At 43.9% G+C, this 25,799-nt stretch overlaps 1 protein-coding gene across 1 annotated transcript in view; it reads left to right on the top strand.

Annotated features, from left to right (window-relative positions):
- The first annotated feature begins 9,312 nt into the window (after positions 1–9,312).
- FAT3 (FAT atypical cadherin 3) overlaps positions 9,313–25,799 on the top strand; it is a 711,071-nt gene continuing 694,584 nt past the window's right edge. Inside the window, exon 1 of the mRNA XM_077298543.1 lies at positions 9,313–9,530. The gene's annotated coding sequence lies outside the window, so the exon portion shown is untranslated. The remainder of the gene's footprint in view (positions 9,531–25,799) is intronic.

Raw genomic sequence — 25,799 nt, 5'->3', positions numbered from 1 at the left:
AAACAGTGGTTCCCCCCCACATATGGGGTATCAGCGTACTCAGGACAAATTGGACAACAACTTTTGGGGTCCAATTTATCCTTTTACCCTTGTGAAAATACAAAACCAGGGGCTAAAAAATCATTTTTGTGAAAAAAAAAAGAATTTTTATTTTCACGGCTCTGCGTTATAACCTGTAGTGAAACACTTGAGGGATCAAAGCTCTCAAAACACATCTAGATAAATTCCTTAGGGGGTGTACTTTCCAAAATGGTGTCACTTGTGGGGAGTTTCAATGTTTAGGCACATCAGGGGCTCTCCAAATGCGACATGGCGTCGCATCTTAATTCCAGTCAATTTTGCATTGAAAAGTCAAATGGCGCTCCTTCCCTTCCGAGCTCTGCCATGCGCCCAAACAGTCGTTTACCCCCATATATGGGGTATCGGCGTACTCAGGACAAATTGCACAACAACTTTTGTGGTCTAATTTCTTCTCTTACTCTTGGGAAAATAAAAAATTGGGTGCGAAAAGATAATTTTTGTGAAAAAATATGATTTTTTATTTTTACGGCTCTGCATTATAAACTTCTGTGAAGTACTTGTTGGGTCAAAGTGCTCACCACACCTCTAGATAAGTTCCTTAAGGGGTCTACTTTCCAAAATGGTGTCACTTGTGGGGGGTTTCAATGTTTAGGCACATCAGGGGCTCTCCAAACGCAACATGGCGTTCCATCTCAATTCCAGTCAATTTTGCATTGAAAAGTCAAATGGCGCTCCTTCCCTTCCGAGCTCTGCGGTGCGCCCAAACAGTGGTTTACCCCCACATATGGGGTATCGGCGTACTCAGGACAAATTGTACAACACCTTTTGGGGTCCATTTTCTCCTGTTACCCTTAGTAAAATAAAACAAATTGTAGCTGAAATAAATTTTGTGTAAAAAAAATGTAAATGTTAATTTTTATTTAAACATTCCAAAAATTCCTGTGAAACACCTGAAGGGTTAATAAATTTCTTGAATGTGGTTTTGAGTACCTTGAGGGGTGCAGTTTTTAGAATGGTGTTACACTTGGGTATTTTCTATCATATAGACCCCTCAAAATGACTTCAAATGAGATGTGGTCCCTAAAAAAAAATGGTGTTGTAAAAATGAGAAATTGCTGGTCAACTTTTAACCCTTATAACTCCCTAACAAAAAAAATGTTGGTTCCTAAATTGTGCTGATGTAAAGTAGACATGTGGGAAATGTTACCTAATAAGTATTTTGTGTGACATATCTCTGTGATTTAAGGGCATAAAAATTCAAAGTTGGAAAATTGCGAAATTTTCGCCAAATTTCCATTTTTTTCACAAATGTTTAAACGCAAGCTATATCGAAGAAATTTTACCACTATCATGAAGTACAATATGTCACGAGAAAACAGTGTCAGAATTGCCAAGATCCGTTGAAGCGTTCCAGAGTTATAAACTCATAAAGGGACAGTGGTCAGAATTCTAAAAATTGGCCCGGTCATTAACGTGCAAACCACCCTTGGGGGTGAAGGGGTTAAAAAAAAAAAAAGCAAACATTTTAGTTACCGTACTCCAGTCTCCTTCCTGGAGTGTTTTTATGTACACAAGTTATTTTGGTGAAGTTTTGTTGCAAACAATGTCAATGTAAATGACAAGAAAAAGAAAAGTGACTTCGAAGTGAAGTGATAAATCAGAGCCAACTTTTTAAGTTTCGAGAAGAACTGGAACCATGAGAACTGATGAAGCAGAGCTGAAGCAATGACAACAGGTTTAGCAGAGTTGCAATTCACGAAGGAGTTAGGTAGACTGAGCAACGGGGAATCTAAGTAGTTGAGGTCCAAAGGCAGAGCTGTTCTAGCGATGTGGCAGAGCTGGGTCAGCAATGTAGTAGAGTTTGCAGCAAAGTCCAACATTTTTCAGTTGACCCAGCAATATTGCAGAGCTGGGATAGCAGCAGAGTTCAAAACTGCAGAGCTGGCACAGCAGTATGGCAGAGTTGATCCAGCGATGTAGCAAAGGTGGGTTTGCAACAGAGTCCACAGTTGAGCTGGCACAGTAGTATAGAAGAGTTTATCCAGCGGAGAAGCCTGGCTGGGTTTACAGCAGAGCCAAAATTGCTGAGCTGGCACAGAACAGGAGAATTGACTCCATGATGTGGCAGAGCTAGTTTTGCCACAGAGTACAAAATTGCATAGCTGGAAGAACAGTAAGGCAGAGTTGATCCAGCGATGTAGCAGAGCTGGGATTGCAGCAGAATCCACAAATACAAAAGTGTAACAGTGGTATATCAGTATTGACCACATTATATATTACAGCTGGATTTACAGCAGGGCACTTAACTACAGTAGAGTTGACCCAGTGATAATGTAGCGCAGGGTTCGCAGCACAGTACAGCAACACAGTGTGATGCTTGGCTATAAATGACTGGCAGTACTTTTCTTTAATAGTAATAATAAAAGTGCTGATTGCCCTACATCAATGGGACCACTAGGATTCCGTGTGAAACAAAGTCATCCGGGAGTCCCAGATAACAGTAACATCAAAATATCCTTATTAGCAGGGCCATCAGGGTGCTCCGATTATAGTAGTGATGAGGGAAGGATTAGTTGTCCTGAAATGCGATTTTTTTTAAATTGGTTAGTATGAAATAACAGTGACAGCAATACAGTAGATTCCCGCGATATCAGTGTCAGTCATACAGTAGATTCCCCGATATCAGTGTCAGACATACAGTAGATTCCCCCCGATATCAGTGTCAGACATACAGTAGATTCCCGATATCAGTGTCAGACATACAGTAGATTCCCCCCGATATCAGTGTCAGACATACAGTAGATTCCCCCGATATCAATGTCAGACATACAGTAGATTCCCCCGATATCAGTATCAGACATACAGTAGATTCCTCCCGATATCAGTGTCAGTCATACAGTAGATTCCCCGATATCAGTGTCAGACATACAGTAGATTCCCCCGATATCAGTGTCAGTCATACAGTAGATTCCCCGATATCAGTGTCAGACATACAGTAGATTCCTCCCGATATCAGTGTCAGTCATACAGTAGATTCCCCGATATCAGTGTCAGACATACAGTAGATTCCCCCGATATCAGTGTCAGTCATACAGTAGATTCCCCCCGATATCAGTGTCAGACATACAGTAGATTCCCGATATCAGTGTCAGACATACAGTAGATTCCCCCCGATATCAGTGTCAGACATACAGTAGATTCCCCCGATATCAATGTCAGACATACAGTAGATTCCCCCGATATCAGTGTCAGACATACAGTAGATTCCCTTGATATCAGTGTCAGACATACAGTAGATTCCCCCGATATCAATGTCAGACATACAGTAGATTCCCCCGATATCAGTGTCAGACATACAGTAGATTCCCCCGATATCAGTGTGAGACATACAGTAGATTCCCTTGATATCAGTGTCAGACATACAGTAGATTCCCCCCGATATCAGTGTCAGACATACAGTAGATTCCCCCGATATCAATGTCAGACATACAGTAGATTCCCCCGATATCAGTGTCAGACATACAGTAGATTCCCTTGATATCAGTGTCAGACATACAGTAGATTCCCCCGATATCAATGTCAGACATACAGTAGATTCCCCCGATATCAGTGTCAGACATACAGTAGATTCCCCCGATATCAGTGTGAGACATACAGTAGATTCCCTTGATATCAGTGTCAGACATACAGTAGATTCCCCCGATATCAATGTCAGACATACAGTAGATTCCTCCGATATCAGTGTCAGACATACAGTAGATTCCCCCCGATATCATTGTCAGATATACAGTAGATTCCCCCGATATCAGTGTCAGACATACAGTAGATTCCCCCGATATCAGTGTCAGACATACAGTAGATTCCCCCGATATCAGTGTGAGACATACAGTAGATTCCCTTGATATCAGTGTCAGACATACAGTAGATTCCCTTGATATCAGTGTCAGACATACAGTAGATTCCCCCGATATCAATGTCAGACATACAGTAGATTCCCCCGATATCATTGTCAGACATACAGTAGATTCCCCCGATATCAGTGTGAGACATACAGTAGATTCCCGCGATATCAGTGTCAGACATACAGTAAAATCCCCCCGATATCAGTGTCAGACATACAGTAGATTCCTCCGATATCAGTGTCAGACATACAGAAGATTCCCCCTATATCAGTGTCAGACATACAGTAGATTCCCCTGATATCAGTGTCAGCCATACAGTAGATTCCCGCGATATCAGTGTCAGCCATACAGTAGATTCCCCCGATATCAGTGTCAGACATACAGTAGATTCCCCCGATATCAGTGTCAGACATACAGTAGATTTCCCGATATCAGTGTCAGACATACAGTAGATTCCCCCCAATATCAGTGTCAGACATACAGTAGATTCCCCCGATATCAGTGTCAGACATACAGTAGATTCCCCCGATATCAGTGTCAGACATACAGTAGATTCCCCGATATCAGTGAGACATACAGTAGATTCCCCCGATATCAGTGTCAGACATAAAGTAGATTCCCCCGATATCAGTGTCAGACATACAGTAAAATCCCCCCTAATATCAGTGTGAGACATACAGTAGATTCCCGCGATATCAGTGTCAGACATACAGTAGATTCCCCCGATATCAGTGTCAGACATACAGTAGATTCCCCCGATATCAGTGTCAGACATACAGTAGATTCCCCCCGATATCAGTGTCAGACATACAGTAGATTCCCCCGATATTAGTGTCAGACATACAGTAGATTCCCCCTTATATGAGTGTCAGACATACAGTAGATTCCCCCGATATCAGTGTCAGACATAAAGTAGATTCCCCGATATCAGTATCAGACATACAGTGGATTCCCCCGATATGTGTCAGACATACAGTAGATTCCCCCTTATATCAGTGTCAGACATACAGTAGATTCCCCAATATCAGTGTCAGACATACAACAGATTCCCCCCGATATCAGTGTCAGACATATAGTAGATTCCCCCCGATATCAGTGTCAGACATACAGTAGATTCCCCCGATATCAGTGTCAGCCATACAGTAGATTCCCCCGATATCAATGTCAGACATACAGTAGATTCCCCTGATATCAGTGGCAGACATACAGTAGATTCCGGTGATAACAGAGTCAGACATACAGTAGATTCCCCCCTGATATCAGTGTCAGACATACAGTAGATTCCCCCCTGATATCAATGTCAGACATACAGTAGATTCCCCCGATATCAGTGTCAGCCATACAGTAGATTCCCCCGATATCAGTGTCAGACATACAGTAGATTCCCCCGATATCAGTGTCAGACATACAGTAGATTCCCCCGATATCAGTGTCAGACATACAGTAGATTCCCCCTTATATCAGTGTCAGACATACAGTAGATTCCCCCGATATCAGTGTCAGACATACAGTAAAATCCCCCCTAATATCAGTGTCAGACATACAGTAGATTCCCCTGATATCAGTGTCAGTCATACAGTAGATTCCCCCGATATCAGTGTCAGATATACAGTAGATTCCCCCGATATCAGTGTCAGACATACAGTAGATTCACCCGATATCAGTGTCAAACATACAGTAGATTCCTCTCGATATCAGTGTTAGACATACAGTAGATTCCCCCCGATATCAGTGTCAGACATACAGTAGATTCCCCCCCGATATCATTGTGAGATATACAGTAGATTCCCCCGATATCAGTGTCAGACATACAGTAGATTCCCCCCGATATCATTGTCAGATATACAGTAGATTCCCCCGATATCAGTGTCAGACATACAGTAGATTCCCCCTGATATCAGTGTCAGACATACAGTAGATTCCCCCCGATATCATTGTCAGATATACAGTAGATTCCCCCGATATCAGTGTCAGACATACAGTAGATTCCCCCGATATCAGTGTCAGACATACAGTAGATTCCCCCCGATATCAGTGTCAGACATACAGTAGATTCCCCCCGATATCATTGTCAGATATACAGTAGATTCCCCCGATATCAGTGTCAGATATACAGTAGATTCCCTCAATATCAGTGTCAGTCATAGAGTAGATTCCCTCAATATCAGTGTCAGACATACAGTAGATTCCCTCAATATCAGTGTCAGACATACAGTAGATTCCCCTGATATCAGTGTCAGACATACAGTAGATTCCCTCAATATCAGTGTCAGACATACAGTAGATTCCCCCCGATATCAGTGTCAGATATACAGTAGATTCCCTCAATATCAGTGTCAGACATACAGTAGATTCCCTTAATATCAGTGTCAGACATACAATAGATTCCCTCAATATCAGTGTCAGACATACAGTAGATTCCCCTGATATCAGTGTCAGACATACAGTAGATTCCCTCAATATCAGTGTCAGACATACAGTAGATTCCCTCAATATCAGTGTCAGAAATACAGTAGATTCCCCTGATATCAGTGTCAGACATACAGTAGATTCCCTCAATATCAGTGTCAGACATACAGTAGATTCCCCTGATATCAGTGTCAGACATACAGTAGATTCCCCTGATATCAGTGTCAGACATACAGTAGATTCCCCCCGATATCAGTGTCAGACATACAGTAGATTCTCCTGATATCAGTGTCAGACATATAGTAGATTCCCCTGATATCAGTGTCAGACATACAGTAGATTCCCCCCGATAACAGTGTCAGACATACAGTAGATTCCCCTGATATCAGTGTCAGACATACAGTAGATTCCCCTGATATCAGTGTCAGACATACAGTAGATTCCCCCGATATCAGTGTCAGACATACAGTAGATTCCCCCCGATATCATTGTCAGACATACAGTAGATTCCCCCCGATATCATTGTCAGACATACAGTAGATTCCCCCTGATATCAGTGTCAGACATACAGTAGATTCCCCCCGATATCATTGTCAGATATACAGTAGATTCCCCCGATATCAGTGTCAGACATACAGTAGATTCCCCCGATATCAGTGTCAGACATACAGTAGATTCCCCCCGATATCAGTGTCAGACATACAGTAGATTCCCCCCGATATCATTGTCTGATATACAGTAGATTCCCCCGATATCAGTGTCAGATATACAGTAGATTCCCTCAATATCAGTGTCAGTCATAGAGTAGATTCCCTCAATATCAGTGTCAGACATACAGTAGATTCCCTCAATATCAGTGTCAGACATACAGTAGATTCCCCTGATATCAGTGTCAGACATACAGTAGATTCCCTCAATATCAGTGTCAGACATACAGTAGATTCCCCCCGATATCAGTGTCAGATATACAGTAGATTCCCTCAATATCAGTGTCAGACATACAGTAGATTCCCTTAATATCAGTGTCAGACATACAGTAGATTCCCTCAATATCAGTGTCAGACATACAGTAGATTCCCCTGATATCAGTGTCAGACATACAGTAGATTCCCTCAATATCAGTGTCAGACATACAGTAGATTCCCTCAATATCAGTGTCAGACATACAGTAGATTCCCCTGATATCAGTGTCAGACATACAGTAGATTCCCCCCGATATCAGTGTCAGATATACAGTAGATTCCCCTGATATCAGTGTCAGACATACAGTAGATTCCCCCGATATCAGTGTCAGACATACAGTAGATTCCCCCCGATATCAGTGTCAGATATACAGTAGATTCCCCTGATATCAGTGTCAGTCATACAGTAGATTCCCCCGATATCAGTGTCAGACATACAGTAGATTCCCCCGATATCAGTGTCAGACATACAGTAGATTACCCCCGATATCAGTGTCAGTCATACAGTAGATTCCCCCGATATCAGTGTCAGACATACAGTAGATTACCCCCAATATAAATTAACCCTATTGGTAAATGACGTAAGAAAAAAAAATCAGAACACAGAATTGTGTTTTTTTGGCTGCCTAAACATTGCAGTAAAAATTCATTAAGTGTCGATCAAAATATCATATGTACCCAAAATGGTGTCAGCAAAACATCAGCTCATGGCACAAAAAATAAGTCCTGACCGAGCCCCAGAACCCGAAAAATAAAGGCGCTGCGGCACTCGGAAAATGGCGACACAAGAAAAGGGTTTATTTTTCCCAAATTGCTGAATGTTTATTCACCACTTAAAAAAAACCCCTTATACATGTTTGGTCTCTGCGAGCTCGTACCGACCTGGAGAATCATATCATCAGGTCAGTTTTACCATCTAGTGAACATGGGAAATATTATTTTTTTTAAGTTGTTTTTTTTGCAATTTTAATGCACAAATTGCTGAATTTTTTTTCCCGTTGCATCACATTCTAAAATGAATGGTGTCTTTAAAAAGTACAAGTCGTCTCTGAAAAAATACAACGAGCCCTCATATGGCCATAGAGATAAATAAGAAAAAAGAGATGGAAGAAGGAGAGGAAAGAAACACGGAAAGGAAAAAAAAAAAAAGGGTATGAAGGGGTTAATAATAGTTGCACATGTAAATAAAAAATAATATATATATATTTTTTTTTTTGGACCTATACCATGGAGTAGAATAATAGAATAATCTTCCTCTGCTTTATTACCTGTGTCCCCCCCACACAACAATAAAGAAAAGTGCAAGATGGTGCAAACATGGGGTGTCAGGAAGAGAGGCGCTGAGGAGAGGGTGAAGCCCAGCCAGGCTGGCAGCAGGTAGGGAGGCAGCAGGCAGGCAGTAAGCAGGGAGGCAGTAAGCAGGCAGGCAGCAGGTAGGCAGTAAGCAGGCAGCAGGCAGGGAGGCAGGCAGCAGGCAGGCAGTAAGCAGGTGGGCACAGGCAGGCAGTAAGCAGGCAGCAGGCAGGCAGGCAGCAGGCAGGGAGGCAGCAGGCAGGGAGGCAGTAAGCAGGCAGGCAGCAGGCAGGCAGCAGGCAGGGAGGCAGTAAGCAGGCAGGCAGCAGGTAGGCAGTAAGCAGGGAGGCAGTAAGCAGGCAGGCAGCAGGTAGGCAGTAAGCAGGCAGGGAGGCAGGCAGGGAGGCAGGCAGCAGGCAGGCAGTAAGCAGGTGGGCACAGGCAGGCAGTAAGCAGGTGGGCACAGGCAGGCAGTAAGCAGGTGGGCACAGGCAGGCAGTAAGCAGGCAGGGAGGCAGGCAGTAAGCAGGCAGGCAGTAAGCAGGCAGGGAGGCAGGCAGTAAGCAGGCAGGCAGTAAGCAGGCAGGGAGGCAGGCAGTAAGCAGGCAGGCAGTAAGCCGGCAGGGAGGCAGGCAGCAGGCAGTAAGCAGGCAGGCAGGCAGTAAGCAGGCAGGCAGTAAGCAGGTGGGCACAGGCAGGCAGGCAGCAGTGAGGCAGTGAGGCAGGGAGGGTTCCCCAGTAGGCTGCGCTGTGATTAGTGGGCTGGGAATTCTCCTCTCGGAGAGGCGGACACTCCGGCTCCAGTCCGCAGGCAGCAGCACAGGGCTGTGTGCAGAGCTGGAGGCAGCATGCGGCTTCTCGGAGCCCGGCTTCCCTATGGATGGGAGTGAGGAGCCTGCAGCACTTCTCCGCCGCCGCCTGCAGCTCGTCCCCGCCGGCCCGGGTGAGTGCCATTGTCAGGCTTCGTCCATTGTGTCTTCTCGCTCTTGGAAGAAGTTGCTGTTACCTGGTTCTTGCTTCAAAGTTTCTGGCTGATGTGACCTGAGGACCGGGGCAGGGGGGTGAGGACCGGGGCAGGGGGGTGAGGACCGGGGCAGGGGGGTGAGGACCGGGGCGGGAGGGTGAGGACCGGGGTAGGGGGGTGATGACAGGGCAGGAGGGGTGAGGACCGGGGCAGCAGGGTGAGGACCGGGGCGGGAGGGTGAGGACCGGGGCAGCAGGGTGAGGACCGGGGCAGGAGGGTGAGGACCGGGGTAGGAGGGTGATGACAGGACAGGAGGGGTCAGGTTTAGGATGCAGCGCTCCGTGTAGCAGAATGTCTCACCTCCACAGGACACATCCGGCTCCGCTCCTCCGCAGCCCGGGCAGGTGCAGCACAGACGCCGGGTCTCCTCACACACAGTGAGCACAGGGGCCCGATGTCTCTGTAGGGCCACATGGCTGCCCGTGGAACACATGACGGATGACAAATACCCCCGATATAAACCCTGGGAAGCCCACCGGGAGGATTTCCGCCCCTGCAGGGGTTAAGTCCCAGTACAATGCCCCTACTGGTGATACTGGCGGTGGTGGCGCTGGGTGCTGTGCCCGGAGCCGGACTCATCTTCATTGCAAACACGGAGAAGAGGGGAAGTTACCTCAGTCTGGTGGGTGCCGGCTCAGACCCCGGGATGGGGGCTCGGGGCGGGAGGGCACTGGGGGTCTGCACTGGAGGGTCTGCTCAGGGTGCTCTGGGGGTCTGTACTGGAGGGTCTGCACTGGAGGGTCTGCTCAGGGTGCTCTGGGGGTCTGTACTGGAGGGTCTGCACTGGAGGGTCTGCTCAGGGTGCTCTGGGGGTCTGTACTGGAGGGTCTGCACTGGAGGGTCTGCTCAGGGTGCTCTGGGGGTCTGCACTGGAGGATCTGCTCAGGGTGCTCTGGGGGTCTGTACTGGAGGGTCTGCACTGGAGGGTCTGCTCAGGGTGCTCTGGGGGTCTGCACTGGAGGATCTGCTCAGGGTGCTCTGGGGCTCTGTACTGGAAGGTCTGCTCAGGGTGCTCTGGGGGTCTGCTCTGGGGGTCTGCACTGGAGGGTCTGCTCAGGGTGCTCTGGGGGTCTGTACTGGAGGGTCTGCACTGGAGGATCTGCTCAGGGTGCTCTGGGGGTCTGCACTGGAGGGTCTGCTCAGGGTGCTCTGGGGGTCTGTACTGGAGGGTCTGCACTGGAGGGTCTGCTCAGGGTGCTCTGGGGGTCTGCACTGGAGGATCTGCTCAGGGTGCTCTGGGAGTCTGTACTGGAAGGTCTGCTCAGGGTGCTCTGGGGGTCTGCACTGGAGGGTCTGCTCAGGGTGCTCTGGGGGTCTGCTCTGGGGGTCTGCACTGGAGGGTCTGCTCAGGGTGCTCTGGGAGTCTGCACTGGAGGGTCTGCTCAGGGTGCTCTGGGGCTCTGTACTGGAGGGTCTGGTCAGGGTGCTCTGGGGGTCTGCACTGGAGGGTCTGCTCAGGGTGCTCTGGGGGTCTGCACTGGAGGGTCTGCTCAGGGTGCTCTGGGGGTCTGCACTGGAGGGTCTGCTCAGGGTGCTCTGGGAGTCTGCACTGGAGGGTCTGGTCAGGGTGCTCTGGGGGTCTGCACTGGAGGGTCTGCTCAGGGTGCTCTGGGGGTCTGCACTGGAGGGTCTGCTCAGGGTGCTCTGGGGGTCTGCACTGGAGGGTTTGCTCAGGGTGCTCTGGAGTTCTGCACTGGAGGGTCTGCTCAGGGTGCTCTGGGGGTCCGCCCTGGAGGCACTGGGGGTCTTCCCCGGGCAGCACTGCCACCTCAGAGGCCCCACACTGTAAGCTGAGGTGCTAAATAATAGGGGCAATAAAGGGGGACTCTCCTGTAATTCCGGGGAGGAAACTAATAAGAAGCAGTGCCGGCAGATTATCTGTGTGTGGTTTCTCTTAATGTCCTATGTACATGTATCATACAGATATATATATATATATATATATATATATATATATATATATATATATATACACCCACACATATATGTATATATAGTTTATCTATCTTCTATGACCGTTTCGGTGCCACCCAGGCTCTAAACCGCACATTACTCTGCGTTGTTCTCGCTGCTGGTGGTTATACTCCTCTTGCTGTAATGTGTCAGTCTCTACTGCAGATCTTGGATTATATTCATGAACCAGGGAGCTCTGGATGAACAGGGTCATAGGAGGACGCAGACAACGCAGTGATTAGAGCCAGTAATGGTGAACTCTGTGTCGGCCTGTCGTGTTGGTGGTGTAAGGGGGCCGCACAAACCCTCTTACATACAGTATATATCATTATAGCATCACTGTGGCACATAAATCATATTCATGGTTCGGAAGCTGCAATAAGAGCAGCGAATAAAGGGATCTACATAATTGGAAAACACCACTCTTCTGTAGGAGAAGCAGCGCCACATCTGTCCACGTCCTCTCACCTTGTGGCTGGCATCGCTCCCTTTTATTGAAGTGAATGGAGCGGAGCTGCAGTACCACAAACAACCTGTGGACTAGGGTGGCGCTGTTTTGGGAAAAAAAATTCTATAATGAAGTTGCTGCTGTAAATGAAATGTAGATGCTGAAAAATGATTGTGAAGTCTATGATAGACAAGTGTCCCAGAGCTCATCAGAGTTATTGGGGAATATCCAGATGTGGCTCCGAGCTATACCATACTTTTATGTAGCATTTAGCTCCGATTTCATGGTAGTTGCAGATAAAACATAGACATAACCGCTGCATCTGATCTTGAAGGCGCCATACAGAGCGCTCTTATGACTCCTTATACCCCATCACCTCCCATTGAATTTTGCATGTGTCAGTTTTTACTGCTCTTCTTGGATTATGTTTATGAATTAGGCAGCCCAGGATGAAAAGTGTTGAACTTTTTTTTTTTATTGCTAGGGATGTACTGCAGTGCATTGAATTATGAGACAATGCAATAAAATACTTACCTCCTATGGCAGCCATTATAGTTAATTTTTGTATAGATATATATATATATATATATATATATATATATATATATATATATATATATATATATATATATATATATATATATATATAGTGCCAACATATTCTGATTCTGCAGCGCTGTACTTACATCGTCATCGCACTGCACTGGTCTTGACTGACACATCGGTCTGAACTGACCCAGCCACTGACCATTTATTCCCCTTCTACTACTGTGCTTGTGTCAGCCTCTTCTGCTCCTCTTGTATTAGTCTCATGAATCAGGGGGCTCAGGATGAATAAGAGGGCTCAGGATGAATTAGAGGGCTCAGGATGAATCAGGAGGCTCATGATGAACATTGTTATAGGATTCTCATAATTTTGGAAGTTCTCCCGTGCATTAGTTCTTGGTAAGACCCATGGATTACAATTTTTCCTTTTCATATATTTAACTTATTCTTATAGCACCATCTTATTCCGCAGCTCTGTACATAAATTGTCGTCGTCCCGTGGTGTATTAACGTACGCTTTTTTACACTTCCTTCTATTGCTGTAATGTGTCAGTCTCTACTGCTTCTCTTGGATTATATTGGTGAATCAGCAAGCTCAGGATGAGCTGCACTACTGTCTCTTTCGCACCTACTGAAATTGCTGCGATGCTACACGGTCGGACCCCCCTCCCGATAATAATGCCGGTGGGATGATAGAGGGTAGCCGGATTTTTTTGATGATGTCGGCGTGGCAGGTGAAGAGTTAATGCATCATTTTAGTCCCTTTCTTTAAAGCCATACCTGCAGTGGCTGCCGGGAGCGCTGCTCTGGGACTTCACTTAATTCAGCTCTTCTCCTATGTAACGCTGACGGTTGACAGAAATTCAGGAGGATTAGGAGGTGACTCTGGAAGCCACAATGGCCGGTCTGGGGGCTAACGGTCGGGCTCACAATGCATCGCTGTCCGGTGGTCACAGTTGCCCCCGTTAACAAGGCTTGGGGGGGCATGATATTTATTTTCGGATCAGTCATCAGTTTTACATCTTCCATTCATTCCCCATAAGTGATGCGGATCTCGCTGGGATTCCGCTACGTCTCCCCCCCGTGAAAATGTATTTTTTTATTTGTATTTTTTTAAGCAAATTTCAACCGAAGCCTTTGTGCCCATTAATCGTTATCCCAGATCCTGCCAAGAAAAACAAGTTCCCTGGCTCTTTTCACTGGCAGTTTCTAGGGTTACGGGTGTAATTCAGAGATCTGGTAACAGGACACATTCTCCCTCGCTGGGTAATGCCTGGGGTGCAGTGGCCGAACGCTCAGCTCTGCTACATCCACCCCGTATCTGGCGCCTGGTGATGGTGGAGTGTAACGTGCAGCCTCCGCTCCCATATACCAGGCAGGAAAAAAGTACCGTAATGCCTCCTATAAATGGGGAACGCACATGTACGAGGCGCTAGATAGGGACGAACTACAGTATGTGGATGCTCCAAAATCAAAATATTCCCTTTTTCTGGAGATAGTAAATATTTCAGAAAAAAATCATAATAGTAGTTTCTTACATATAATACCGCCATACCACAGTTAATTAAAAGTACCATACAGTGCCCAGAGAGCGCCATAGGATGTTGGAAGAATGAGAAAGACGATGCGGTGCACAAATAAAACAGCCATACATTAACTACACAGTACTGAAATAAGTGTGCATAGTTAATGACACCATACAGTGCTGAAATAATACCACCATACAGTGTTGAAATATTGCTTCCACATTACTGAAATAACAGTGCCCTATGGTGGATAAATAATGACACCATTCAATGCTGAAATATTAACTACACATTACTGAAATAACAGTGCCCTATGGTGCATATATAATTACACCATATAGTCCTGAAATAATACCACCATGCAGTGTTAAAATATCAACTACGCAGTACTGGAATAAGTGTCCTATTGTGCATAAATAATGACACCATGTGGTACAGAAATAATACCACCATACAGTGCTGAAATATTACTTCCACATTACTGAAATAACAGTGCCCTATGGCGCATAAATAATGACACCATACCGTGCTGAAATAATACCATCATATGGTGCTGAAATATCTACACATTACTGAAATAACAGTGCCCTATGGTGCATAAATGACACCATACAGTACAGAAATAATACCATCATATGGTGCTGAAATATCTACACATTACTGAAATAACAGTGCCCTATGGTGCATAAATTACACCATATAGAACAGAAATAATACCATCATATGGTTCTGAAATATTAACTCCACAGTACTCAAATAAGAGTGCCTTATGGTGCATAAATAATTACACCTTACAGTACTGATATATATAATAGTGACGCTGTACAGTGCTGAAGTAACAGTGCCCTGTGGTGCATAAATAATTATTCCATACAGTGCTGAAATAATGGCATACAGCGCTGAAATATTAACTCCACAGAACTGAAATAACAATGACCTTAATGACCTACATAGCTTAAACCACATAGTACTGAAATACCGGTGCCTTATAGCGCCAAAACAATAAAACCATACAGTAATGAAATAATAACAACCATAAAGTGCTCACATAATAAAACCATGTAGTCTTTAAATATCAGTGTTCGCCAGTGACACACATTGCGTTAATACAGTAATAACACCACAGCGTGCTGAAATAACATTGCCTTACAGTGCCTTAATAATAACGCCATATAATGCTGAAATAATAAGCATACTGTTTTCTAAAATAATAATGCCACACAGTGTCTGTAAGTGCTCCCTAATGGTGCCATATGGTGCTGAAAAAATAAACATAGTGTTCAGACATCAATGGTTGGTAGTGCCTAAATAGTAACGCCATGTGGTTAGTTACAGTGGGCAAGTAATAACGCCCCGACGCGCGCTAGTATAACTGTAGTGCTGATATTAGTGGCTAATTAATAACGCTCTATAGTGCTCAAATAAAAGTGCCCTATAGAACTTAAAAGGATCCGGACAGATGATTCCTGCGTCGAAAGCAGCTTCTCACCACCCTGGGAGTGTCTGTAGAGACAACCCCGGACGGAATAGTCCACCATGGCTGCTTTCTTCCATAAACAGCGCCATCCCTGTCCTCAGGCTCTGTGTGGTATTGCAGCTCAGATTCATTCACTGTAATGGAGCTGAGCTGTATTACCAAACATAACCCAATGGCAGGGGTGGCGCTGTTTTTTTTCTTTTTGGAAGAAATGATTCCCTAATCATAGAAGTGATTCTCATATACAGTACATTTCTGTAACCTCCTGATAATCTAGAATATCTGATACTCTGGCACCGATCAGGTCCCATTAATTACCAAACTGCAAGAATGTGACTGTGTAGATGTTTTCTTTTTACCAGGCACAATCCTCGGAATAGATTTGTAAATACATGTCTTTATTGCAAAAATGAAAGGTAAATGATGAAGTGAAAGAAAAAATAAACACCTAATCCAAAATAATTTGCTGTATTTTTCTCTAAATTATTGTCTTTTCTTTGTGTGATCGAGTTTTGCATTTTATCTCCAACACTTGTGTGTCTAAACCTGGACTAATCCTTGTACAAATGACAAGAAGAAGAGCTGCATAAATAATGAGAAATATTTAGTGTCTCCGCGCCCCAGAGAGCAGCGGCCGATAGCATGAATATGTATTATAGGCTGTGTTACCTCACTTACTGATATCTGCCAGTGTGTGCTAGATAAATAGATAATAGATGATAGATAGATAATAGATAGATAGATGGTAGATAGATAGATAATAGATGGATAGATAGATGATAGATAATAGATGGATAGATAGATAGATGATAGATAGATAGATGATAGATAGATAGATAGATAGATAGATAGATAATACATAGCTGATAGATAATAGATAGATAAATAGATAGAAGATATACTGTATAATAGATAGATAATAGATAGATAGATAATAGATAAATAGATGATAGATAGATAGATAGATAGATAATGGATAGATAGATAGATAGATAGATAGATAGATAGATGATAGATAATAGATAGATAGATGATAGATAATAGATAGATAATATATATAGATAGATAATGGATAGATAGATAATAGATAGATAGATGCGATAGATAGATAGATAGATAGATAGATAGATAATAGATTGATGATAGATGGATAGATCTCTAACCTAAAATGTATACATGGCCTTCACCCCCCACTCCATTTTCCCTATCCTGTGCCATTTCTATAACTGGGGTCTTTCCTGTCCTGGGGTCTTTCCTGTCCTGGGGTTGGTCCTCGTTGTGACTGCTTCCTGTGCAGTACTATCAGTATTGCTGTAGTTGGGGAGGTCAGGGTTGGGAGGATTCCTGTGATTATTACGCCGCCTCTCTGGTGTCTTCTGGGAGTTTATTATCTGTCAGTTATTTGTCGACGTCCGTTATAAGAAAGAAAAAAAAATGTGAAAAAAGATTCTTCCTGATCCGTGGAATGTTGCCGGCGTTTCCATGGTGACGTGAGATGCTCGCGGTTATTACTAGTCAGCGCTGACTTTTATTTTGAAGAGCACAAAACGCTGAAGCGGTGAGATCGCATGAATTATACACGGGCCGGCGGGTGATGTCGGGCGGGCGAGCATACACTGTGTGAGGGGAGACGCTATGAAAGCCCCCCAGACTGAGGAGCGGTGTGATCTGCCGTTATATGGGGGGAGGGCGACCACTACTGTCTCTGAGCTCTGTCCAATATGTGGCTCTGAAGTCAGCAGCCAAAATACATCACACTGCCACCATGGTAACCTATCTATCTATTATCTATCTATATGTTATCTATCATCTAGCTATTATCTATTTATTATCTATCTATTATATATCTATCCATCTATTATCTATCATCTATCTATCTATCTATCTATCTATCTATCTATCTATCTATCTATCTATCTATCTATCTATCAATCGTCTATTATTATTTATCTATCTATATCTATCTATTATCTATCTATCATCTATTTATCATCTATTATATATCTATCATCTATTATTTATCTATTATATATCTATCCATCTATTATCTATCTATTATCTATCTATTATCTGACTATCTTCTATTATCTATCTATCTATCTATCTATCTATCTATCTATCTATCTATCTATTATCTAACTATCTTCTATTATCTGACTATATTCTATTATCTATCTATCTTGGAATCTCCCTTTATATGAACCCAATATGATAAAGTGCCACACATGGCCTCCACATCTTCAGCCTCAGTATTGGTTCCGATGAATGTTCCTGGTGATCTCCGTCGTGGTCCGTGGTGGATTTACAATTAATTGTGCCACATCTTAAAGTCCAGATATCATACCTAGGCTAGATGGTCCTCCTAGATTTGCACCATTTTCTAGGGATATCTACTTAAGAAATCCCCTTTAAACGCCCTATTAGTTATTCGTTGAGGATCTTCATCTCTTGGCAGAAGTGACCACCTCTCGTCTCTCCCTCTGGAGGACCCAACATGCTGAAGCATTAACCACTCTGGCTGTTGATACTAATATGACCTGTGTATTACCTTGTTTCACCTGCGGGGGTGCTGCAGGGAAGCTGAAAGCTTGCTGACAGCAGCTGTAGATGAGATTTTCCTACTTATGGAGTTATTTCCAGATATCTCTTCCATTTAGCTTGGGTTATTTTTCCTTTCCAGGCCTATTAGGCCGGTACAGAAATATACGAACAGCGTCCTATTTACCTGGGAAAAAAAATCCTAATTAATAGCCCCTGACGGCAGTGGCTGTGCGGTGTAGCGAGGAAGCAGCTCGCCATTTAATGCCTTCCTTTATGAGGCCGCAGTCGGGGTGGTTTTCTTGTTAATCTGCTTTTTTTCCTTATTTACAGCCAATTAAAATGCAAGTTAGCAATTTGACGGAAGGGTTTGCCAAGAATTTCCCCCGGAGGTTCCCATCCTGGAAGAATGAATGTGCAGGTCTCATTCGCTATGTCTTCTTTCTATGCTATGCCATGGAAATAAAACATATAGCGCCAACATATTCTGCAGCATAGCACACAAAGCGATCCAGATCAGGATCCCATTCTCTTACCTCACGCACTCACATGCCAATGTTACCCATCGTGCACCACTTAGAGCGCCACCTGCTGGGCGCAGTATGGCGGGTAATCATTTATTGATGGAGGTACTGCAGAGGCATAAAGGGCAGCAACATGCAAAGTATCAGATCCGGTATGACGGAGGCGGACGTTTCCTGTATATGCCAATTGTTTGCTGTCTGCCCCCATTCTTATAAACCTGCTTCATTGTTATTTATTAACAATGAAGCAAAATGACAAAATCAGCTCTGCTGCATCATAAAAGATCGGCTCTGCTGCATCATAAAAGATCAGCTCTGCTGCATCATAAAAGATCAGCTCTGCTGCATCATAAAAGATCAGCTCTGCTGCATCATAAAAGATCAGCTCTGCTGCATCATAAAAGATCAGCTCTGCTGCATCATAAAAGATCAGCTCCGCTGCATCATAAAAGATCAGCTCTGCTGCATCATAAAAGCTCAGCTCTGCTGCATCATAAAAGATCAGCTTTGCTGCATCATAAAAGATCCGCTCTGCTGCATCATAAAAGATCCGCTCTGCTGCATCATAAAAGATCCGCTCTGCTGCATCATAAAAGATCAGCTCCGCTGCATCATAAAAGATCAGCTCCGCTGCATCATAAAAGATCGGCCCTGCTGCATCATAAAAGATCCGCTCTGCTGCATCATAAAAGATCCGCTCTGCTGCATCATAAAAGATCCGCTCTGCTGCATCATAAAAGATCCGCTCTGCTGCATCATGAAAGATCAGCTCTGCTGCTTCATAAATATCCGCTCTGCTGCATCATAAAAGCTCAGCTCTGCTGCTTCATAAAAGATCAACTCTGCTGCATCATAAAAGATCGGCCCTGCTGCATCATAAAAGATCCACTCTGCTGCATCATAAAAGATCAGTTCCGCTGCATCATAAAAGATCGGCCCTGCTGCATCATAAAAGATCCCCTCTGCTGCATCATAAAAGATCAGCTCTGCTGCTTCATAAAAGATCCGCTTTGCTGCATCATAAAAGATCAGCTCTGCTGCATCATAAAAGATCAGCTCTGCTGCTTCATAAAATATCAGCTCCGCTGCATCATAAAAGATCTGCTCTGCTGCATCGTAAAAGCTCAGCTCTGCTGCATCATAAAAGCTCTGCTGCATCATAAAAGATCCACTCTGCTGCATCATAAAATATCCGCTCTGCTGCATCATAAAAGCTCAGCTCTTCTGCATCATAAAAGATCAGCTTTGCTGCATCATAAAAGATCCGCTCTGCTGCATCATAAAAGCTCTGCTGCATCATAAAAGATCCGCTCTGCTGCATCATAAAAGATCCACTCTGCTGCATCATAAAATATCCGCTCTGCTGCATCATAAAAGATCGGCCTTGCTGCATCATAAAAGATCCGCTCTGCTGCATCATAAAAGATCCGCTCTGCTGCATCATAAAAGATCCGCTCTGCTGCATCATAAAAGCTCAGCTCTGCTGCATCATAAAAGCTCTGCTGCATCATAAAAGATCCGCTCTGCTGCATCATAAAAGATCCACTCTGCTGCATCATAAAATATCCGCTCTGCTGCATCATAAAAGATCGGCCTTGCTGCATCATAAAAGATCCGCTCTGCTGCATCATAAAAGATCCGCTCTGCTGCATCATAAAAGATCCGCTCTGCTGCATCATAAAAGATCAGCTCTGCTGCATCATAAAAGATCAGCTCTGCTGCTTCATAAAAGATCCGCTCTGCTGCATCATAAAAGATCAGCTCTGCTGCATCATAAAAGATCAGCTCTGCTGCATCATAAAAGATCAGCTCTGCTGTATCATAAAAGATCGGCTCTGCTGCATCATAAAAGATCGGCCCTGCTGCATCATAAAATATCTGCTCTGCTGCATCATAAAAGATCAGCTCTGCTGCTTCATAAAAGATCGGCCCTGCTGCATCATAAAAGATCGGCTCTGCTGCATCATAAAAGATCGGCTCTGCTGCATCATAAAATATCTGCTCTGCTGCATCATAAAAGATCAGCTCTGCTGCTTCATAAAAGATCAGCTCTGCTGCATCATAAAAGATCCGCTCTGCTGCATCATAAAAGATCAGCTGTGCTGCATCATAAAAGCTCAGCTCTGCTGCTTCATAAAAGATCCGCTCTGCTGCATCATAAAAGATCCGCTCTGCTGCATCATAAAAGCTCAGCTCTGCTGCATCATAAAAGCTCTGCTGCATCATAAAAGATCCGCTCTGCTGCATCATAAAAGATCCACTCTGCTGCATCATAAAATATCCGCTCTGCTGCATCATAAAAGATCGGCCTTGCTGCATCATAAAAGATCCGCTCTGCTGCATCATAAAAGATCCGCTCTGCTGCATCATAAAAGATCCGCTCTGCTGCATCATAAAAGATCAGCTCTGCTGCATCATAAAAGATCAGCTCTGCTGCTTCATAAAAGATCCGCTCTGCTGCATCATAAAAGATCAGCTCTGCTGCATCATAAAAGATCAGCTCTGCTGCATCATAAAAGATCAGCTCTGCTGTATCATAAAAGATCGGCTCTGCTGCATCATAAAAGATCGGCCCTGCTGCATCATAAAATATCTGCTCTGCTGCATCATAAAAGATCAGCTCTGCTGCTTCATAAAAGATCGGCCCTGCTGCATCATAAAAGATCGGCTCTGCTGCATCATAAAAGATTGGCTCTGCTGCATCATAAAATATCTGCTCTGCTGCATCATAAAAGATCAGCTCTGCTGCTTCATAAAAGATCAGCTCTGCTGCATCATAAAAGATCCGCTCTGCTGCATCATAAAAGATCAGCTGTGCTGCATCATAAAAGCTCAGCTCTGCTGCTTCATAAAAGATCCGCTCTGCTGCATCATAAAAGCTCAGCTCTGCTATATCATAAACCTCAGTTAAATCATAAATCAGTTTTGCTGTATACCGCATGTAAGGAGCTCAGCTCTGCTATACCATAACCAATCAAAAGAACAGCTCTGCTATATCTAAACTCCACATCTCTGCTGTAACTGTAGACTCAGCTCTGCTGCATCATACGAGCTCAGTTGTATCTGAAGAATTCAGTTCTGCTTTTTCCGAAAATCTCACCTGTTATATCCTAAAACCTCAGGTTGCTATATATAAGTGTTAATCTCAAGAGCTCAGCTCTGCTGTACAGAACCGATCCTAAAAAAGATCCTATCTTTACAGCCCAGCTCTGCTCCACCTGTAAAGTCTTAGCTCCTCTATATCTTTAAATGTCAGCTAAAAAAATAAACGGCTCTGCTATACCCATAATCAGCAGCTCTGCTACAAATGGAAGCAGCACGTCAGCTTTACTTTACAGGCCCAGCTCTGCTATATCCAGTGCTCCCTCCGCACCCCCCAGCACCGCTATACTTGTGTATCTCATATATGTGATGGTGTTTGCGCTTTTCTATGCATTGTATTGTCACAATTTGCCGTTTTCCGCTCATTTATTGCACTGCCAGTCGGGGCTTGTGTTACCTTGTAATGAGTTGGAAAGAGACTTCTGTATCTCGAGGGCAATCTGACAAATCCCAACGTATAAGCTGAACCTAAAATCATTAAAATGTTTTGCATATTTGTGCGAGTGGAGGAATGTGTAGCCTGGATTTCCTACAAGGCGCTGGTATGTAGCTGAGCCGTGCGCCTGAGATGATGCCTATTATTAGTATTCATAGGCAACGCTCAGCTCTGCTACATCTCACAATCATGTGCCGCACAGATTATAATCACATCATTCCCTGGACACAGCGGGGGCTGAGCATTCAACAAGAAGAAAGAATCCCCCCCGATCTGCAGCAAATGGATCCAATATGTTATAACGTGTAGATACAGCAGAGCTGACATTGTCATTTAAAGGGTAAATCCCAGCTTTTGTATTATGCAGTCCTATGTAACGTAACAGACATCATATGGTCGGGTTTAGCTCTTTCCACCATTATTGCCTTACAATGTCCAGTTTCATCTCTATGTATATATTATGGAATCAGCAAGATTGGCGCCAAATTTGGGGTCTCCCTTATTTATGGGTCACCTGCAACTTCGTCCATAATGGTGTATCACAAGCTAATGGCATGATATCGGCTGTGGCACTGTATAGCAGTATCCTTACCTCTATATAGCACTCTGTGGTACTGTTACGTGGTATATGGTATATGCTGTATATGGTACTGGTAATATGGTCATTAGATGGCACTGTTATGTCAGCACTGCTGTCTGTGGTACTGGTAATATGGTCATTAGATGGCACTGTTATGTCAGCACTGCTGTCTGTGGTACTGGTAATATGGTCATTAAATGGCACTGTTATGTCAGCACTGCTCTCTATGGTACTGGTAATATGGTCATTAGATGGCACTGTTATGTCAGCACTGCTGTCTGTGGTACTGGTAATATGGTCATTAAATGGCACTGTTATGTCAGCACTGCTGTCTGTGGTACTGGTAATATGGTCATTAAATGGCACTGTTATGTCAGCACTGCTGTCTGTGGTACTGGTAATATGGTCATTAAATGGCACTGTTATGTCAGCACTGCTGTCTGTGGTACTGGTGATATGGTCATTAAATGGCACTGTTATGTCAGCACTGCTGTCTATGGTACTGGTGATATGGTCATTAAATGGCACTGTTATGTCAGCACTGCCGTCTATGGTACTGGTAATATGGTCATTAAATGGCACTGTTATGTCAGCACTGCTGTCTATGGTACTGGTAATATGGTCATTAAATGGCACTGTTATGTCAGCACTGCTGTCTATGGTACTGGTAATATGGTCATTAAATGGCACTGTTATGTCAGCACTGCTGTCTGTGGTACTGGTAATATGGTCATTAAATGGTACTGTTATGTCAGCACTGCTGTCTGTGGTACTGGTAATGTGGTCATTAAATGGCACTGTTATGTCAGCACTGCTGTCTATAGTACTGGTAATATGGTCATTAAATGGCACTGTTATGTCAGCACTGCTCTCTATGGTACTGGTAATATGGTCATTAGATGGCACTGTTATGTCAGCACTGCTGTCTGTGGTACTGGTAATATGGTCATTAAATGGCACTGTTATGTCAGCACTGCTGTCTGTGGTACTGGTAATATGGTCATTAAATGGCACTGTTATGTCAGCACTGCTGTCTGTGGTACTGGTAATATGGTCATTAAATGGCACTGTTATGTCAGCACTGCTGTCTGTGGTACTGGTGATATGGTCATTAAATGGCACTGTTATGTCAGCACTGCTGTCTATGGTACTGGTGATATGGTCATTAAATGGCACTGTTATGTCAGCACTGCTGTCTGTGGTACTGGTAATGTGGTCATTAAATGGCACTGTTATGTCAGCACTGCTGTCTATAGTACTGGTAATATGGTCATTAAATGGCACTGTTATGTCAGCACTGCCGTCTATGGTACTGGTAATATGGTCATTAAATGGCACTGTTATGTCAGCACTGCTGTCTATGGTACTGGTAATATGGTCATTAAATGGCACTGTTATGTCAGCACTGCTGTCTATGGTACTGGTAATATGGTCATTAAATGGCACTGTTATGTCAGCACTGCTGTCTGTGGTACTGGTAATATGGTCATTAAATGGTACTGTTATGTCAGCACTGCTGTCTGTGGTACTGGTAATATGGTCATTAAATGGCACTGTTATGTCAGCACTGCTGTCTATGGTACTGGTAATATGGTCATTAAATGGCACTGTTATGTCAGCACTGCCGTCTATGGTACTGGTAATATGGTCATTAAATGGCACTGTTATGTCAGCACTGCTGTCTATGGTACTGGTAATATGGTCATTAAATGGCACTGTTATGTCAGCACTGCTGTCTATGGTACTGGTAATATGGTCATTAAATGGCACTGTTATGTCAGCACTGCTGTCTGTGGTACTGGTAATATGGTCATTAAATGGTACTGTTATGTCAGCACTGCTGTCTGTGGTACTGGTAATATGGTCATTAAATGGCCCTGTTATGTCAGCACTGCTGTCTGTGGTACTGGTGATATGGTCATTAAATGGCTCTGTTATGTCAGCACTGCTGTCTGTGGTACTGGTAATATGGTCATTAAATGGCACTGTTATGTCAGCACTGCTGTCTGTGGTACTGGTAATATGGTCATTAAATGGCACTGTTATGTCAGCACTGCTGTCTATGGTACTGGTAATATGGTCATTAAATGGCCCTGTTATGTCAGCACTGCTGCGTATGGTACTGGTAATATGGTCATTAAATGGCACTGTTATGTCAGCACTGCTGCCTATGGTACTGGTAATATGGTCATTAAATGGCACTGTTATGTCAGCACTGCTGTCTGTGGTACTGGTAATATGGTCATTAAATGGCCCTGTTATGTCAGCACTGCTGTCTATGGTACTGGTAATATGGTCATTAAATGGCCCTGTTATGTCAGCACTGCTGTCTATGGTACTGGTAATATGGTCATTAAATGGCCCTGTTATGTCAGCACTGCTGTCTATGGTACTGGTAATATGGTCATTAAATGGCCCTGTTATGTCAGCACTGCTGTCTATGGTACTGGTAATATGGTCATTAAATGGCACTGTTATGTCAGCACTGCTGTCTATGGTACCGGTAATATGGTCATTAAATGGCACTGTTATGTCAGCACTGCTGTCTGTGGTACTGGTAATATGGTCATTAAATGGCACTGTTATGTCAGCACTGCTGTCTATAGTACTGGTAATATGGTCATTAAATGGCACTGTTATGTCAGCACTGCTGCCTATGGTACTGGTAATGTGGTCATTAAATGGCACTGTTATGTCAGCACTGCTGTCTGTGGTACTGGTAATATGGTCATTAAATGGCACTGTTATGTCAGCACTGCGGTCTATGGTACTGGTAATATGGTCATTAAATGGCACTGTTATGTCAGCACTGCTGTCTATAGTACTGGTAATATGGTCATTAAATGGCACTGTTATGTCAGCACTGCTGTCTGTGGTACTGGTAATATGGTCATTAAATGGCACTGTTATGTCAGCACTGCTGTCTATGGTACTGGTAATATGGTCATTAAATGGCACTGTTATGTCTGCACTGCTGTCTGTGGTACTGGTAATATGGTCATTAAATGGCACTGTTATGTCAGCACTGCTGTCTATGGTACTGGTAATATGGTCATTA

The sequence above is a fragment of the Ranitomeya variabilis genome, chromosome 3 (assembly GCF_051348905.1).
Source record: "Ranitomeya variabilis isolate aRanVar5 chromosome 3, aRanVar5.hap1, whole genome shotgun sequence".
Classification (NCBI taxonomy): Eukaryota; Metazoa; Chordata; class Amphibia; order Anura; family Dendrobatidae; genus Ranitomeya; species Ranitomeya variabilis.
The sequence above is the reverse complement of the archived record's forward strand: the minus strand, read 5'-3'. Positions and strand labels throughout refer to the sequence as shown.